This window comes from Lolium rigidum, chromosome 3 (assembly GCF_022539505.1).
Source record: "Lolium rigidum isolate FL_2022 chromosome 3, APGP_CSIRO_Lrig_0.1, whole genome shotgun sequence".
Lineage (NCBI taxonomy): Eukaryota > Viridiplantae > Streptophyta > Magnoliopsida > Poales > Poaceae > Lolium > Lolium rigidum.
The window spans coordinates 293,670,538-293,688,671 of record NC_061510.1 but is presented as its reverse complement, the minus strand read 5'-3'; positions in this window follow the sequence as shown (position 1 = coordinate 293,688,671).

Sequence of the window (18,134 nt, the reverse complement as noted above, 5' to 3'; positions counted from 1 at the left end):
CCCAAGCTTAGTTCCTACTCGCCCTCGAGTAGGTAAACGATAACAAAGATAATTTACGAAGTGACATGCTATCATAATCTTGATCAATACTATTGTAAAGCATATGAGATGAATGCAGCGATTCGAAGCAATGATGAAGATAATGAGTAAACAAATGAATCATATAGCAAAGACTTTTCATGAATAATACTTTCAAGACAAGCATCAATAAGACTTGCATAAGAGTTACTCATAAAGCAATAAATTCTTAGTAGAAAGCTTTGAAACAACACAAAGGAAGATATAAGTTTCAGCAGTTGCTTTCAACTTCAACATATTTATCTCAGGGATAATTGTCAACACAAAGTAATATAACAGGTGCAATAAGTAAACATGTAAGAATCAATGCACACAGTTGATACAAGTGTTTGCTTCTGAGATAGAAAGAATAGGTAAACTGACTCAACAATAAAGTAGAAGAATGGCCCTTCGCGAGAGGGAAGCATGGATTACTATTTTTGTGCTAGAGCTTTTCATTTTGAAAACAAGAAACAATTTTGTCAACGGTAGTAATAAAGCATATGTGTTATGTATAAGATATCTTATAAGTTGCAAGCCTCATGCATAGATTACCAATAGTGCTCGCACCTTGTCCTAATTAGCTTGGATTAACATGGATTATCATTGCATAGCACATGTTTGATACGTCTTAAACGTATCTATAATTTATTATGTTCCATGCTACTTTTATGATGATACTCACATGTTTTATACACATTATATGTCATTATTATGCATTTTCCGGAACTAACCTATTGACGAGATGCCGAAGTGCCGGTTCTGTTTCTGCTGTTTTTGGTTTCAGAAATCCTAGTAAGGAAATATTCTCGGAATTGGACGAAATCAACGCCCAGCATCTTATAATTCCACGAAGCTTCCAGAACACCGGAGAGGGGCCAGAGGAGGGCCCTGGGGGGCCCACACATGTGGGCGGCGCGGCCCAGGGGGGGCGCCCCCCTGTTGTGTGGAGCCTCCGTAGCCCCTCCGACTCCGACTCTTCGCCTATAAGAAGCCCCCTGACCTAAATCTTCGATACGAAAAAGCCACGATACGATAAAAGTTCCAGAGGCGCCGCCATCGCGAAGCCAAGATCTGGGGGACAGGAGTCTCTGTTCCGGCACGCCGACGGGACGGCGAAGTGCCCCCGGAAGGCATCTCCATCGACACCACCGCCGTCTTCATCACCGCTGCTGTCTCCCATGAGGAGGGAGTAGTTCTCCATCGAGGCTAAGGGCTGTACCGGTAGCTATGTGGTTAATCTCTCTCTCCCATGTACTTCAATACAATGATCTCATGAGCTGCCTTACATGATTGAGATCCATATGATGAGCTTGTAATCTAGATGTCGTTATGTGATCTCCGGAGACTCCTTGTCCCACGTGTGTAAAGGTGACACTGTGTGCACCGTGTGGGTCTCTTAGGCTATATTTCACAGAATACTTATTCACTGAGTTATGATTTGAGTTGGATGTCTCTATGAAATTGTGGTGTGTTAGTACCTCCTATGAATGCTCAGAGTGACAGCGTGGGGTGTTTATTAGTACTTGGGAATACATCTTTAAGGTTTGCCTACATGATGAATTAGTGTTCGTTATCTTGCCAAAGAGTAATTCAGAATCGCATAGTGAAGTGCTTATTTATATTCCTTTATGATTGCAATGTGCTTTATATCACTATTAATCTATGTGCTACTCTAGTGATGTTATTAAAGTACTCTATTCCTCCTCCATGATGTAATGGTGACAGTGTGTGCATCATGTAGTACTTGGCGTAGTTTATGATTGTGATCTCTTGTAGATTATGAAGTTAACTATTACTATGATGGTATTGATGTGATCTATTCCTCCTTTCATAGCTTGATGGTGACAGTGTGCATGCTATGTTAGTACTCGGTATAATTGCGTTGGTCTATCATGCACTCTAAGGTTATTTAAATATGAACATTGAATGTTGTGGAGCTTGTTAACTCCGGAATTGAGGTGCTCTTGTATCCCTACACAATTAATGGTGTTCATCATCCAACAATAGAGTGTAGAGTGGTTTTATTATGTGATGAATGTTGAGAGTGTCCACTAGTGAAAGTATGATCCCTAGGCCTTGTTTCCAAATACCGCAATCATCGCTTATTTACTTGTTTTACTGCATCTTTACTTCCTGCAATATTACTACCATCAACCGCACGCCTGACAAGCTATTTTCACGGCGCCGTTACTACTGCTCATATTCATTCATACCACTTGTATTTCACTATCTCTTCGCCGAACTAGTGCACCTATACATCCGACAAGTGTATTAGGTGTTTTGGGGACACAAGAGACTTCTTGTATCGTGATTGCGGTGGTTGCTTGAGAGGGATATCTTTGACCTCTTCCTCCCCGAGTTCGATAAACCTTGGGTGATCCACTTAAGGGAAACTTGCTGCTGTTCTACAAACCTCTCGCTCTTGGAGGCCCAACACCGTCTACGGGAAAAGAAGCGTGAGTAGACATCAAGCTATTTTCCGGCGCCGTTGCGGGGAGGTAAGGTAAAAGGTATTCACATCCTCCGACTACTAAGCTATTTCCTAGCACTGTTGCCGGTGTGTGAGTGCTCGAAGCTATCTCCTTTAGATCCTGCAATTGCATCTTTTTGTTTCTTGTTTTACACTAGTAAGGCATAATGGAAAATAACAATGAGCTTCTTATTCTATTTCCTGAGTTAAGACATGGATGGTTTGATGCGAAAATTAAAAAACCTATGGAACCTTATTTGCATGCTAGTAGCAATGATATTAGTATGAACGCTTTGAACACCATTGTTGCTAATGATATGGAAAATTCTAAGCTTGGGGAAGCTGGTTTTTATGAGCATGACATTTTTAGTCCCCCAAGCATTGAGGAGAAAATTTTCTTTGATGATACTTTGCCTCCTATTTATGATGATTATAATGATAGTGGTCTTTTGGTGCCGCCTACTATGGAGAGTAAATTTTATTATGATTATACTATTGTTGGAGATATGCCCAAGAGGCAATAATAAAATGGTTATTATAATATATCTTTGTGTTTATGATAATGTTTACATACCATGCTATAATTGTATTTACCGAAACATTGATACATGTGTGTTATGTGAACAACAAGGAGTCCCTAGTAAGCCTCTTGTATAACTAGCTTGTTGATTAATAGATGATCATGGTTTCGTGATCATGAACATTGGATGTTATTAATAACAAGGTTATGTCATTATATGAATGATGTAATGGACACACCCAATTAAGCGTAGCATAAGATCACGTCATTAAGTTATTTGCTATAAGCTTTCGATACATAGTTACCTAGTCCTTACGACCATGGGATCATGTAAATCACTTATACCGGAAAGGTACTTTGATTACATCAAATGCCACTCGCGTAAATGGGTGGTTATAAAGGTGGGATTAAGTATCCGGAAAGTATGAGTTGAGGCATATGGATCAACGATGGGATTTGTCCATCCCGATGACGGATAGATATACTCTGGGCCCTCTCGGTGGAATGTCGTCTAATGTCTTCCAAGCATATGAATAAGTTCATAAGAGACCACATACCACGGTACGAGTAAAGAGTACTTGTCAGGAGACGAGGTTGAACAAGGTATAGAGTGATACCGATGATCAAACCTTGGACAAGTAAAATATCGCGTGACAAAGGGAATTGGTATCGTATGTGAATGGTTCATTCGATCACTAAAGTCATCGTTGAATATGTGGGAGCCATTATGGATCTCCAGATCCCGCTATTGGTTATTGGTCGGAGTGAGTACTCAACCATGTCCGCATAGTTCGCGAACCGTAGGGTGACACACTTAAAGTTGGATGTTGAAATGGTAGAACTTGAATATGGAATGGAGTTCGAATATTTGTTCGGAGTCCCGGATGAGATCCCGGACATCACGAGGAGTCCGGAATGGTCCGGAGAATAAGATTCATATATAGGAAGTCATTTTATAAGATTTAAAATGATCCGGAAGGTTCTATGGAAGGTTGTAGAAGGTTCTAGAAAAGTCCGGAAGAAACCACTAAGGAAGGCGGAGTCCCGGAGGGACTCCACCTCCCATGGCCGGCCAACCCTAAGGGGGAGGAGTCCCAAGTGGACTCCCTAAGGGGGCCGGCCACCCCCCCACATGGAAGAGGGGAATCCCACCCCAAGTGGGATTCCCACCTTGGGTAGGTTTCCTATCACATGGAAGGTTTTGGGTTCGGGTCTTATTCGGAGACTTGTAGTCCAACACTTGGGGCTTCCACCTATATAATGAGGGGCCAAGGGGAGGGGGCCGGCCACCCCAAGACCACAAGGTGGCCGCACCCCCTAGTGGCCGGCGCCCCCCTCTCCCAAACCCTAGCGGCCCTCTCTCCTCCACCACATCCCACACGCTTAGCGAAGCTCCACCGGGATTCTCCACCGCCACCGACACCACGCCGTCGTGCTGTCGGATTCAAGGAGGAGCTACTACTTCCGCTGCCCGCTGGAACGGGGAGGTGGACGTCGTCTTCATCAACAACCGAACGTGTGACCGAGTACGGAGGTGTCTGCCCGTTCGTGGCGCCGTGATCAAGATCTTCTACGCGCTTTTGCAAGCGGCAAGTGAACGTCTACCGCAGCAACAAGAGCCTCATCTTGTAGGCTTTGGAATATCTTCAAGGGTGAGACTCGATAATCCCCTCGTTGCTACCGTCTTCTAGATTGCATCTTGGCTTGGATTGCGTGTTCGCGGTAGGAAATTTTTTGTTTTCTATGCAACGAATCCCTACAGTGGTATCAGAGCCGTGTCTATGCATAGATGGTTGCACGAGTATAACACAATTGTTTTGTGGGCGTTGATGCTTATGTTGTCTTTAGTTTGAGTACTTTGCATCTTTGTGGCATAGTGGGATGAAGCGGCTCGGGCTAACTTTACATGACCGCGTTCATGAGACTTGCTCCTCGTTCGACATGCAACTTGTATTGCATAAGAGGCTTTGCGGGTGTCTGTCTCTCCTACTATAGTGAAGATTCAATTTACTCTTCTATTGACAACACTAGTATCACCGTTGTGGTTCATGTTCGTAGGTAGATTAGATCTCACTCGAAAACCCTAAACCACGTAAAATATGCAAACCAAATTAGAGACGTCTAACTTGTTTTTGCGGGGTTTGGTGATGTGATATGGCCATAATGTGATGATGAATATGTATGAGATGATCATTATTGTATTGTGGCAACCGGCAGGAGCCTTATGGTTGTCTTTAAATTTCATGTTGAGTAGTATTTCAAAGTAGTTGTAATAGTTGCTACATGAGGTGAACAACCATGAAGACGGCGCCATGGACCTTGACGCTACGCCGATGATGATGGAGATCATGCCCGTTGATGATGGAGATCATGTCCGTGCTTTGGAGATGAAGATCGAAGGCGCAAAGACTAAAGGGCCATATCATATCACATATGAATTGCATGTGATGTTAATCCTTTATGCATCTTATTTTGCTTAGAACGCGACGGTAGCATTATAAGATGATCCCTCACATTAATATCAAGATAATAAAGTGTTCTCCCCTCGTATGCACCGTTGCACAGTTCGTCGTTTCGAAGCATCTCGTGATGATCGGATGTGATAGACTCAATGTTCACATACAACGGGTGTAAGCCATGTTGCACACGCGGAATACTAGGGTTTGCTTGACAAGCCTAGCATGTACAAACATGGCCTCGGGACAACGGAAACCGAAAGGTTGAACACGAGTCATATGGATGATATGATCAACATGTTGATGTTCACCATTGAAGCTACATCATCTCACGTGATGATCGGTTTTGGTGTAGTGGATTTGGATCGTGTACCACTTAACAACTATGAGGGATGTTGTATTAAGTGGGAGTTCATTAGTAATTAGATTAAAACATGAACTAATTATCATGAACATAGTCTGAGTAGTATTTTGAATTAATTTTGTAGTATTGGCATCCGTTTTCTACCATGCGCTAGTCTTGTTATTGAGATATAAATACTGTTAAAATCTGACAAGAAACTTTACGGATTGGTACCGTATTGTTAAAGAATCAAGAAATGATTAATTCCTATTGCAAAACTTTTAGTAAACCTCACATTGTTGATTCAGCGAGCTATGGTTTCAATTAGTACCTAAAGTTATCTTGTCTCCGTGAAACTTGAAGTTCAAATCTATTTGAAGAACAAGGAGCTAAAAATTTAGTTTTCAGAAATAATCAAGGTATGAGATATATGTGATATCTAAGACCTTATTGCAAGATGATAGAAGACTACATAAACTCATAAGTTTTATGAGAATGTACGAAGGTTGAAGACACAAGGCGTCCCAATCCTCCAACTATTGGGGCACTAACGATATTCACATATCCATGAAGTGATTGTCCTTAGTATGCACCGTTGCTAAGACTCGTTGTTTCGAAGCATCACGTGATGATCGGGTGTTATAGATTCTACGAGTGCTTACAACGGGTGCAAGCCAGATTTGCACATGCGAATACTAAGGTTAAACTTTATGAGCCTAGCATGTACAGACATGGTCTCAGAAAGTCATCATGAATTGATGGATAAAATTATGAGTGAAATTGTTCATCATATTACAAAGTTACTAATAGTGAAATCTAGAACACTTGTCATATGATGATCAACTTCAAAGTAAGAACCTCAAGGTTATTGGTATTTGACCAACAAACTTAGAAGTTATTAAAGATAAAGTGTTTTTCTGAATAATGAGGAAAGCTAAAAGAGAAACTACAAAAGATTATTGGCAGAAAGAAAGAAAAGACTTGAAAGTCTAGCTCAGGTGTATATAAATGATATACATGTTATGGATGTATTCCTTGTTTGGTCACATAATGAAATTCTTGGGTATTTGTACCAGATTGGTTGGTATGAGATGTCATACAATATAACGCAATACAAGAATATGATGGCCTAAGTGACTAATAAGGAATATGGTAATAATGCACATCTGGAACATAATAAAGTGTTATTATGCTTGTCGTTGGCATTCTACCTAGCCCTTAGAATTTATAATAAAGAACTTAATAATTGTTATTTTGCTCTGGTCAAATGAAAACAATGAGTTGTTCAAATTATGACATTACTCCATGTACGATGGATAAGTTATTATAAATCTTAATGGTGAAACACACATACATAACATTGACGCTAAAATTCCATAAGGCAATTGATTTGAATTCCACTTATTTGTGGAACCGCTATTTAGGTCATGTTAGAGAGGAACGCATGAAGGAACTCCATGCAAATGGATTTTTGGAGTCATTTGATTTTTGAATCATTTGGCGCTTGCAAATCTTTTCTAAAAGAGAATGACTAAAATACCGTTCATAGGCCAAGAGTTGAACGGGCAACTAACTTAGTGGAAACATACATGATGATGTATGTGGTTCACTAGGCATAGTTGTGTGCGGGAGATTCTTCTACTTCATGAAAACTTCCAACAATGAATTGAGTATATAAATGTGGATATATTCGATAAGGAAGAAGTTTGAAACATTTGAATGGATTCAAATAAAATTCAGCATGAAGTGGAAATCATCGTAATAGAAAAGTCAAATATCTATGATTGGATCATGGTGGAAATATTTGAATTACGAGTTTTAGCGAACATCTAAGAGAGTTATGAAATTGTTCTACAACTCACGTTTCTTGGAGTATCATAGTGATGATGGAGTATCCGAGAGATGTATCCAAACCTTGTTGGGTCAATGATGAGATAAAATATTGATGCCATTATATTTTTGTGAATTATGCTTTAGAGACTACCGCTTCTACACTAAATCGAGCATCATCATGATCCGTTGAAATGACACCATACAAGTTATGGCATGGGTATAAACCATAATAGTCCTTTCTTTAAATTTTGGTCTAAGAGTTTACAACCAAAATCGGATGAATGTCTTTGTTGGTTATCCCAAAGAATTGATTGGGAATTCTTTTCACTATGAAGTAAAAGACAAAAGTGTTTGTTAATGTTACTTGCTTATTTCCAAGAAATTGTTTTCTAGCGAACTATTTGAGTGGGAGGACAATAAAACTTGATAAGGTTTATGAACCTAAGCATAATGATCAGAGTAGCGCAGCATCGGAAATTGATTCCGGAAGCGGCCACGACGATCATGGCTTCCATGACTACAAAGTGTTTTAGCCATGGAGATCGAAGTACTTATTGAACCTTGTAGGTATGGTTTACTTTGTGATCAAATAAATGATTTGTGGACAAAGGATTGATTTTGAACAATGATAAACCAACTACAAACAAAGAAGTTATGATGGGCCCTGACTCCGTTAAAATGGCTATACGCCATGAAATCCATGATAGATGAATATTTTTTGAAAGTAAATGGATCTATAAAATTGATGGACTTGGATGGAATATCCTTGAAGAAGCTTGACTTGTCGAAAAGTTGTTTACGACAAAGTTCAAAGAGTTGACTACGATAAGATTAGATCTTCCGTAGTAATGCTTATAGTCTATGTGGATTATTCTAGTAATCACTACATATTTCTTTTATGAGATATGCTAGTAGGATGGCAAAATACATTTACTTATCAGAAGAGTGTATTAAAAGTGTATACAAGATACAACCAAGAGTTTTGCTAGTCCGTGGAATACTAGATAGGTATACAAACTTCAAATTGGATGAAGTGAGTATCGAGGAGTTGGAATCTTCACCAGATGAAATAGTCAAAGATTTTTTGATTTCATCAGAAATGATGAAGAGGCTTGCATTTGCAAGAAATTAAGTGGGAGCGCTGAGACATATTTATAATACTTTATGTAGATGACATATAGTTGGTTGTAAATTATGTAATTATATACTTGATTAAAAAGGTTTTATTGAGAAATTTACTTCAATGAAAAGATATGGACTAAAACAAATTTAGTGTCAAGATCTATAAAGATAGATTGAAACACATAATAAGTTTAAGTCAAAGTACATAGAATAGATATTGAAATAGTTCAATATAGAAATATTAAGAAAATATTCTTGTCATATGAAGTTTTTACAAGACTTGAGTGTATCTGACACTCAATGAGTAAAAACACATGAGTGATTTTAGATCACAATTAATATGTACACAATCAGATGTCCTGTGCTCTAAAATGTTAGGAGTAATGATTCATGTGATGATCATTGGACAAACAGTAAGAATATCCCTGTGTGCTTTAGAAGAACCAAGGATACATATATAGTTTTATATGAGGTAATGACAAACAAATCGCTGTAAGGTGTTGCACCGATATTGGTTTGGTCACATATAAAAATAAATTTCAATCTCAATTAGGCTAAGTGTTATTTAAAAGGTAGCACAATGCTAGATTTGGAAGAGTTCTAAAATATTGTGACAGATTCTACAAAAGTAGGCAGAGTATGTCATTGTTTTGACAATGATTGAGGATGTTAAGTCAAGAAGTTCTTTGTGAACTTGGTGTAGTTCCGATAGTGTCAGAACTTTGATGCTATATTGTGTATGACAATATTAGTGACATATTTCAGACCACGGAATTAAGGATCCACCAGAAGACCAAACATATTTGATGCCGACTCATTTGGAAAATGAGTGATGCGTTGAGACGCAAATGAATTGCAAAATATATACGTTTCTGAGCATGTCAGATCCGTTGACTAAAACTTCTCCCATGAGCAAAACATGATAAAACACCGGAAGGCCAAGGTGTTATATCTTTACATATGTAAACTAGATTATTGACTCTAGTGCAAGTGGGAGACTGTTGGAGATATGCCCAAGAGGCAATAATGAAATGGTTATTATAATATTCTTTGTGTTTATGATAATGTTTACATACTGATACGTCCAATTTGCATCACTATTTTATATCATAATTTGCTGTTATTCATTGATATATTTCATATTGGGACACAATACTTATGTTATTTCATCTATTTTGCATGTTTCATGATTATTTGGGGATCGAGCACCGGAGCCGAGATTCTGCTGGAAAAAGCACCGTCGGGATGCAATATTTCGGAAGATCAGCTGTGGAAGGAAGTTTTACCAAAAATCATATTTTTTCCGGATGACGGAGGAAGCCGGAAGGGGGAGCCAGCTTGGACCCGGGGTGGGCCCACACCATAGGGTGGCGCGGCCCATGGCACTGGCCGCGCCACCATGTGGTGTGGAGCCCCCTCGGCCCCTTTCGCCTCCTTTTCTTCGCGAAACCCTTCGTCCCGAAGAGCTAAGCCACGAGAGGAATCCTCACAAGGGTTACGGCCGCCTGCGCGGGGCGGAGAACACCGAGAGAGAAAAGAGCTCTCCGGCGGGCAGGAATCCGCCGGGGAAATTCCCTCCCGGAGGGAGAAATCGACGCCATCGTCACCGCCATCGAGCTGGACATCATCTCCATCACCATCATCATCATCTCCACCATCATCACCACCATCTCCACCGCTGGACATCGTCACCGCTATAGCAATTTGGGTTTGATCTTGATTGTTTGATAGGGAAACTCTCCCGATACTGATTTCTACTTGTTGTTGATGCTATTGAGTGAAACCATTGAACCAAGGTCTATGTTCAGATTGTTATTCATCATCATATCACCTCTGATCATGTTCCATATGATGTCTCGTGAGTAGTTCGTTTAGTTCTTGAGGACATGGGTGAAGTCTAAATGTTAGTAGTGAACTATGGTTGAGTAATATTCAATGTTATGATATTTAAGTTGTGGTGTTATTCTTCTAGTGGTGTCGTGTGAACGTCGACTACACGACACTTCACCATTTATGGGCCTAGGGGAATGCATCTTGTATTCGTTTTCCAATTGCGGGGTTGCCGGAGTGACAGAAACCTAAACCCCCGTTGGTATATCGATGCAGGAGGGATCGCAGGATCTCGAGTTTAAGGCTGTGGTTAGATTTATCTTAATTACTTTCTTGTAGTTGCGGATGCTTGCAAGGGGTATAATCACAAGTATGTATTAGTCCTAGGAAGGGCGGTACATTAGCATAGGTTCACCCACACAACACTTATCAAAACAATGAAGATTAATCAGTTCGTATGTAGCGAAAGCACTAGACTAAAATCCCATGTGTCCTCGAGAACGTTTGGTCATTATAAGTAAACAAACCGGCTTGTCCTTTGTGCTAAAAAGGATTGGGCCACTCGCTGCAATTATTTCTCTCACATTTTACTTACTCGTACTTTATTCATCTGTTACATCAAAACCCCCTGAATACTTGTTTGTGAGCATTTACAGTGAACCCTTCATCGAAACTGCTTGTCAACACCTTCGCTCCTCGTTGGGATCGACATTCTTACTTATCGAAGATACTACGATACACCCCCTATACTTGTGGGTCATCAAGACTATTTTCACGGCGCCGTTGCCGGGGAGTGAAGCGCTATTGGTAAGTGGAATTGGTAAGGAAAACCTTTACTGTTTGTGCTGATTTTATTTCTGCCTGCTGCTATAAGTCATTATGGAGAGATCTTCTCTTCAATTTCTATTTGGGAAATCTACTACTACTGCAACGGTAGTGGATGAGGCGCCCGGTGAGGAAGAGACACCATATAAAATACCTATGAAAATTATTGAACGTGTTATGGATAACCGCTATGAAGGGGATGGAACTGTCCATCCTGGTGATCATTCATTGTTTTTGCATGAATTATGCGGGTTATTCAAATGTGCAGGTATTGCTATGAATGAAGTTAGGAAGAAACTATTCTCTTTATCGCTGTCGGTAAGCGGCGCATTGGTATAAATTGCTGAAGAATGGTGATTCTCTTGATTGGGAGGACATTGTGCCTTTATTTTATTCCAAATTTTATCCTCCAAGTGAAATTCACAAAGATCGGAACCGTATATATAATTTCTGGCCTCATGATGGAGAGAGTATTGCCCAAGCTTGGGGGATTGAAGTCTTTACTGCTCAAATGCCCCATTCATGAGCTTCCTGGTAATGTTATTATTGATAATTTCTATGCAAGACTTTCTTTTCAAGATAAGACCTTGCTTGGATACTTCTTGTTACGGATCATTTACACGCAATAAAGAAGAGTTTAAAAGGGACCTTCTTGATCGGATCCAAGAAAATACTGAAGGTATGGAGAACGACAAAGATAGAGAATCGAGGTATAATTTATGATTATAAATGCATTGAAGCTTTTATGGATGCCGATACATTTCGTAATATGAGTGCTACATATGGTCTTGATTCTCAAGTTGCTGCAAACCTTTATAAAGCTTTTGCCTCTCATTATGAATTGCCTAAGAAGAATTTTGATAAGTATCATGAACCGTATAAAGATAAAATTGATTCATCTATTAATAAGTGTGTTGTAGTTGAAAGCTGGCGATCGTGTTATTCCTGAAGCTTATATTGAAAAAACTCCTTTTCCTACTAAAATGAAGGAGTACTCTGTTATAAATAGTGCGGTTCATAAAAGTGAAAAGAAACCTATAGAACCTGAAGAACAAATAAAAGTTGAACCTGCTGTTGCAATAGTTAAAGATCTCCTCCTCGAAATAGGCTTTCGCCCCGCTATATTAATATAGCACACCACCGATACAACATAGGATCCATTGCTGGGGCAAACAGCACAAAGCAAGCCCAAAAGAAAACACAAAAGAAAGAAAAGAGAAACTAATGCCGAAAGGGTCGGATCAACGAAAACGGAGATGCCTCGCAAGCCACTGCGCCCGCCGTATAATGCCCACCACGCTCCTAGCACTTTGAAATTCCGCGTACCAAGCAACACCTTCAAGAAGGGGTGCGACGACAACGCCACTTGCTGCCCGGAGTAGTCCTAGGGTTTCCCCGTGCGGCGCAAGGACAAGGAAACAGGGCTTCACCCAACGCCCTTCAAGAAGGAAGAATGGCGCCCGCGGGCGTCACCGCATCGGTGCCGGCAATGCCGACAGGGATTTCTCCCGACCCTCGCAACCTCGCCTTGGACACTCCAACGTGCTCCACCACACTCGCCACCCACCACCATGCGCCACCACGGCCTTGCAAGCACCACCGCCGTCTCACCGTGACCAACGAAGTGGGGTCATCACGAACAGGACGAGCCAACCGGGAGCGAGAGGCAGCACGTCAGCAGCCACGCCGGAGGAACCACCTCCACCGCCACCTGCGGACACCGACCGGACGCGGCGACCGGAACACACTAGGCCCACCTGGCCCGGCCGAGCCCGAGTGGGCTCGTGAAGTTCATGTCTATGCGCTGCAGTGTACGCGCCGCCGACATCGCCGCCCCAAGCTCCGGCCTTCCCTCCGTCCGCCTAGAGGAGCACCACGGGGCGAGGGAGCCGGCCCGCCGGACCCGAGATGGGGCCCGAAGGACCCAGATATGGGCCAGGCAGGTGGAGCCCCGAGCCACCGCGCCGTCCCGAGGCCAAAGAGCCTCGCCACCACGTCGTCGTCACCCGCCGCCGCGCCGCCAAGGAGGAAACGTCGCTGCCGGAACCGCTCCGACCTGGGAGCACCGCCACCAGATGAGGAGACCCCGCGTCTCCCCTTCTTATGCGCGGGGAAGAGCAGCTCCGCCGCCGCCGGCACCGCACGGGGCTTTGCCCGGCGGCCTGCGCCGACGGCGGCGGCTGGGGAGGCCGGAGGTTGGGGGCGAGGGGCGCTAGGTGCTGGGCGCCCTCCTGCCGCCCGCGGGGAGCGGCAGCAAGGGCCGGGGGAGAGGAGGGGGTGGGGGTCGGGGGCGGAGGCGAGGAAGGCCTGGTGGCGGCGGCGCGACGGGGCGGAACCCTAGGCGCCTGCGCGTCGCGGGAGGAAGAAGTGGAAAAACCAATAGTTAAAGATCTTGTGACTGAAAATGTGGAGGATGGTCATATTATTTTCTGTGAAGATGCTTCTAATATTGTTTCACATCCTAATAAACCCAAACAAGCTAGTGTTCCTATGCTATCTGTTAGAATTGGTGATCATTGCTATTATGGTCTATGTGATATTGGTGCAAGTGTTAGTGCTATACCTTATGAGCTTTACACGGAGATTATGCACGAAATTGATTCTTGTGAACTTGAAGATATTGATGTGGTTATTCAGCTGGCTAATAGAGAAACTATTTCTCCAATTGGTATTGTTCGAGATGTGGAAGTTCTATGTGGTAAGATTAAATATCCTGTTGACTTTTTGGTACTTGGTTCTGCTGCTAGCGACTATTGTCCTATCATTTTTGGTAGACCCTTTCTAAATACTTGTGGAGCTATTACAGATTGCAAGAAAGAGAAAATTTTGACTAAATTTGCTGGTGAATCTTATGAGTTTAACTTCTCTAAATTTACCAAAACTCCTTATAAAGCTGATTTGCCTAGTAATGATTTTAAAATGGAGCAGTGTGCATCTATTGTTCTTGTTCCTAATAATCCTTTGCGAGCAACATTTGGAGAATAGCGAGAGTGAAGTTTTTAGGAAAGAAAGAGATGAGCTTGAGGAGATTTTTCTTTGCCAACCTATTCTCAAGCATGATTTACCGGTGGAAGATTTGGGTACAACATCGCCACCAAAGGAAGATCCTGTTTTTGATTTAAAGCCTCTGCCTGATAATCTTAAATATGCTCATATTGATGATAAGAAAATATATCCTGTTATTATTAGTTCTAAGCTTACGAGTTTGAAGAAGAAAGATTATTGCAAATATTGAAGAAACACCGAGGTGCTATTGGCTATACTCTTGATGACTTGAAGGGGATTTCTCCCTCTATTTGCCAACACGCCATTAATATGGAAGATGATGCGTTGTTGAACCTCAACGTCGTCTAATTCCTAAGATGAAGGATGTGGTAAGAAATGAGGTATTACGACTTCTTGAAGCTGGTATTATATATCCTATTGCTGATAGTAGATGGGTTAGTCCTGTGCATTGCGTTCCTAAGAAAGGAGGAATAACTGTTGTGCCTAATGATAATGATGAGCTTATACCTCAAAGAGTAGTTGTAGGTTATAGAATGTGCATTGATTTTCGAAAAGTTAATAAGGTTACTAAGAAAGATCATTACCCTTTACCATTTATTGATCAAATGTTAGAAAGGTTGTCTAAAAATACTCATTTTTGTTTTCTTGATGGTTATTCCGGGTTTTCACAAATTGTCTGTTAAAGCTAAAGATCAAGAGAAAACCACTTTTACTTGTCCCTATGGAACTTATGCTTATAGGCGTATGCCTTTTGGTTTATGTAATGCTCCTGCTACTTTTCAAAGATGCATGTCTGCTATTTTTCATGGCTTTTGTGAGAGTATTGTGGAGGTATTCATGGATGATTTTTCCGTCTACGGGAATTCTTTTGATAGTTGCTTGCGAAACCTTGATAAAGTTTTGCAGAGATGTGAAGAAACTAACCTTGTTCTTAATTGGGAGAAATGCCACTTTATGGTTAATGAAGGAATTGTATTGGGACATAAAATTTCCGAGAGAGGTATTGAAGTTGATAGAGCTAAAGTTGAAGCTATTGAGAAGATGCCCTATCCGAGGGATGTTAAAGGTATTCGTAGTGTTCTTGGTCATGCTGGGTTTTATAGGAGATTTATTAAAGATTTCTCCAAGATTTCAATGCCTCTTACTAATCTTCTTCAAAAAGATGTACCTTTTGTTTTTGATGATGATTGTAAGGAAGCTTTTGAAACTCTAAAGAAAGCCTTAACAACTGCTCCTATAGTTGAACCTCCTGATTGGAATTTACCTTTTGAAATTATGTGTGATGCTAGTGATTTTCTTGTAGGCGCTGTTCTTGGACAGCGAGTAGATAAAAAATTAAATGTTATTCATTATGCTAGCAAAACTCTTGATGTTGCTCAAAGAAATTATGCTACTACTGAAAAAGAATTGTTAGCTGTAGTCTTTGCTTGTGATAAATTTAGATCTTATATTGTTGATTCAAAAGTTACGATTCATACTGATCATGCTGCAATTAGATACCTTATGACAAAGAAAGATGCTAAGCCAAGGCTTATTAGATGGGTACTTCTTTTGCAAGAATTTGATTTACATATTGTAGATAGGAAAGGTGCTGATAATCCTGTTGCTGATAATTTGTCTAGATTGGAAAATATTGCTTATGATCCTGTTCTTGTTAATGATAGTTTTCCAAATGAACAATTGGCTGTAATAAAGGTGAGCTCGCGAGACAGTCCTTGGTATGCTGATTATGCTAACTTTATTGTTTCCAAGTACTTGCCTCCAACCTTTTCAGCTCAGCGAGAGGAGGAAATTCTTTTATGACTTGAGGCATTATTTTTGGGATGACCCACACTTATATAAAGAAGGAGTGGACGGTATTCTGCGAAGGTGTGTTCCCGAATATGAACAACAAGATATATTGAGTAAATGTCATGGCAGTGCTTATGGAGGACATCACGCCGGAGAAAGAACCGCGCAAAAGGTTCTACAATCAGGTTTTTATTGGCCAACTCTCTTCAAAGATGCAAGGAAGTTTATTTTATCTTGTGATGAATGTCAAAGGGTTGGTAATATCTCCAGTACGCAATGAAATGCCTATGAATTATACTCTCGTTATTGAACCGTTTGATTGTTGGGGATTTGACTTCATGGGACCTTTTCCCTCTTCGAGAAGGTAACACGCATATACTTGTTGCTCGTTGATTATGTTACTAAATGGGTGGAAGCCATACCTACAAAAAGTGCTGATGGTGAGACCTCTTTAAAAATGCTTTTAGATATTATTTTTCCTACATTTGGAGTTCCTAGATATATTATGACTGATGGAGGTTCTCATTTTATTCATGGAGGTTTTAGAAAGACTCTTGCTAGGTATGGTATTAATCATAGAATTGCTTCCGCTTATCACCCTCAAACTAGTGGTCAAGTAGAATTATCAAATAGAGAAATTAAATCCATCTTGCAGAAGACCGTTAATAAATCTAGAAAGAATTGGGCTAGTAAATTGAAGGATGCACTATGGGCTTATAGAACTGCTTATAAAAACCCCATGGGAATGTCACCTTATAAAATGGTTTACGGAAAAGCTTGTCATTTACCTTTAGAACTAGAACACAAAGCTTATTGGGCTGTTAGAGAGTTAAATAAAGATCCTAAACTTGCTCAGGTAATAAGAGGTTGCTGCAATTAAGTTCTCTAGATGAATGGAGAAGTGAAGCTTATGAAAATGCTGAACTCTTTAAAGAAAAAGTTAAAAAATGGCATGATAGAAGGATTATCAAGAGAGAGTTTAATGTTGGGGATAAAGTCCTATTGTATCGGTCTCGTCTCAGATTCTTTACAGGGAAATTACTCTCGAAGTGGGAAGGGCCATATGTTGTTGAGGAGGTGTATCGTTCAGGAGCAATTAAAATTAGCTCTCTCCAAGGCAATGCTACGCAAGTGGTGAATGGACAAAGACTCAAGCATTATATCTCGGGTGATTCTTATAATGTTGATGTTGATATTATTCAAGTGGAAACACCGGAGGCTTTCATCAAAGGACAAATTGACGATCCGCCGAACTCGACTTTGAATAGGTAACGATGCTCGGTAATGAAAAGTTCGCGATTTACTTTCCGAACAATATTTTTGCTGTTTTTGGAAAATATGAAAAATTACGAGATCGAAATGGAGTGGAAAAGACGCACGAGGGCGTGGCACCACAGGCCGGCGCGGGCCCCAGCCTGGCCACGCCGACCTATGGTGGCACCGCCTCGTCGCCCCTTTCCGACTCTGGTTCGACCTGGTACTTTCCGTTTGCTCTGAATTTTTTTTATTATAAAATCCCCCGGACCCCTGGAGGTCCGTATATCGTTTTCTCGACGTGTTTTGTTTCGAGCTGTTTCTGCCAGGATTTGTTTTGGATCTAGAGCACCATGACCTCCGACAACAAGGGCAAGGGGGTTTCGAAGTAAGAAGTGAAAAGGATGTCGTCAAAACAAGAGCAACAAGCTGTTGGGAGTAAGCAAATCTTGGTGGGATCTGTTGACACTCGACGTTCTTTCTCTCATAACTTGCAGGGACCTTTACCACCAGCTCTTGGTCTTGACTCTTTCCCTGCTTATTTGGAAGAAGTTCTACGGACTACCGATGAGTTTTGTGATCAATATCGGGCTCTAAGAAGAGAAGTGGAGATACTCCAGGAGG